This window comes from Cygnus olor, chromosome 1 (assembly GCF_009769625.2).
Source record: "Cygnus olor isolate bCygOlo1 chromosome 1, bCygOlo1.pri.v2, whole genome shotgun sequence".
Taxonomy (NCBI): Eukaryota; Metazoa; Chordata; class Aves; order Anseriformes; family Anatidae; genus Cygnus; species Cygnus olor.
The window spans coordinates 112,675,999-112,678,132 of NC_049169.1; the positions used below are offsets into that span (position 1 = coordinate 112,675,999).

General features: G+C 43.4%; 1 long non-coding RNA gene across 1 annotated transcript; it reads left to right on the plus strand.

The window, feature by feature from the left end:
- The first annotated feature begins 1,040 nt into the window (after window positions 1-1,040).
- LOC121079564 lies at window positions 1,041-1,832 on the plus strand. Its single transcript, XR_005825089.1, has 2 exons — window positions 1,041-1,272; window positions 1,565-1,832. It is a non-coding gene; the product is annotated as an uncharacterized LOC121079564 (long non-coding RNA).
- Window positions 1,833-2,134: the final 302 nt, after the last annotated feature.

The window sequence follows — 2,134 nt, forward strand, 5'->3', positions numbered from 1 at the left end:
GAAAATGTCTGTCCTATGTTATGCAAGAAGTCTAGCATAAATCTGCTTTTTTATTATGCTTTTCTTGCTTAGCTCAGTGTCTATTAAGTAGATAATGGTAGCTCAAAGCAAACCACATGCAGGAAATTTTCTTTATTTTCATATAATAAAGATATTTGTTGAGTCTGGAGTGTTTAGGTAGCTGTCTAAAGCATTTTTATTTTTAGAACTAGTGAAAAATGTTTACCAAGGACTGAAGAGAAAAGCGACTCCCTGGACCTCACCATGTTTGTTCTTCCTATTTAGAGGATGGTATTTCCAAAAGGCCCCAGGTTTACCCAGTTGTGTTCTCCTGAGAAGCTTTACTAGTTTTGATACTATCTGAGGTAGATAAGCAAAGAGCTGCTTTCGAAATCCCAGGGTGGAGGAGACAGGGCAGGAGATGTGGTTGGAGGTGCACATTCAGGGCTTGCTAGGCCCCACTTCCTTCCACTGCCTGGAAGAGCCTCAGCCACTTCCCTGCTGTTCATAAACATCTGTGAGTGCCCCAATGCACATTGTTTCTTGATTTTTTTCAGCCCTGCCAGGGGTTGTTGCATGATGTTGCTAACATGCATTGCATTAGCCCCAGGGCAGGAGCTCCCTGCATCAGCTCTAGACACTCCAGCTTGGCTCTCAAACACAGAGGTATCAGTAGGGTTCTAGTCCATGGAGGTCTTCCCCTTCAACACCCCCCAAAGAGATAAAGGATTAGCTATTTCTATTCTCTCCCCTATTATTCCTGGAATAATAACATTGTAAATTCAAGCAGTCTGAAGTCAAGGACTACTGGAATTAAGAGTGTTAGCCTTTGATTATGTAAGAGATGTCCAAGTTTGACCCAGAGAGTCAGAGTTTGAAAACAGGTTTAAAATCCAGGTTGCTCAATTTCCAAGAGGTGGGGAGGATGGCTTTATATCTACCTCTTTATCTACAGGTCTAACAAGGAGGACCGAGGTTTGGGTTGAGGTTAGGGTCCAGCCAGATCTGGCACACTCATTCTGTGACCACACAATCTTTTCCATAGCAACTGTGCTTTGCAGAATGACCAGTGGAGACTTGCTCTGGACGTGGATCAAGACTGTGCGGTAAAGTAGCATACGGTCTGAAGTACATCTGCTTTATTTGCTGTAGAGGTTGGAAAGTATGAAGACAATGAGTCAGGGGACTGGAGGAACAGAAAAGCCTGACTGCCTTCTTGGGGGAGCAGACTTCTCCTCTTGCCTCTGCCACACTGTGCCTGCATGATGTCAGGTCTGAGAATTTATCACAAAAAAGTCATGCATTCCTCATTTTCTGGGTGCCAGACCTAAGGCCTTCTGGTCTGTTTTGCTAAAATGTTGAAACTTGTAACAATCATAGTGAAATGGCATCTGTTCTTGTATGTTGATGTTAAGTAGACTGAAAAATAAAATTCTCGATCTTAGAAATGAAACACCCAAACTACTACATGTTCTCTAACTGTAAAACATCCCCTGTATTATATTCTCTCCTCTCAGCAGGGCACTCGGACTTAAAAATCAATCTTGCTTGTGTCCATGCACAGGCGACTGGTGTCTACCACAGGAAAGGCAGTGAGGAAACTGATAGCCATATCTGCAGAGCACGGTTTGAACATTGTGCAACAAGTTAAGCCTGGAATCACACATTAAGCAGAGGACAGAACTAAAATCATCATTACTTGTGTGCAGCTCATCCGGTGCACTGAAGGAAACCGAAGCTCATTGGAAAAAATAGCATGCAGACGGTGACTGAAGACTGTCATAATGCAAGCACATAAAGGCTACAAATAAAGGTTGCACAAGCATCCTCATCTCAGGCAATTGCTAATTTCTGAGAGCTTGACTTTGCAACCTTCATAGTGTCTTTTTAACTTACGTTTTTGTTTTTTTGTTTGTTTGTTTGAGGGGAACAATTGTTTTCAGTCATGCAAGCAGATTACCAAGTAATTCTTTGATGAGTACGTTCAAAGGAAGGGGCTGATCCCGTCTGGCTAGGTTTGTACTAGTTAATGAGGCAAGGGCTGCTCTCTGGCCCAGAGGCTAGGTGGGACTCTGCACCACATCCATGTGGCTAAACCTCTTCCTTCCCCATGCTCTTGCCACCCAGTGAGGGT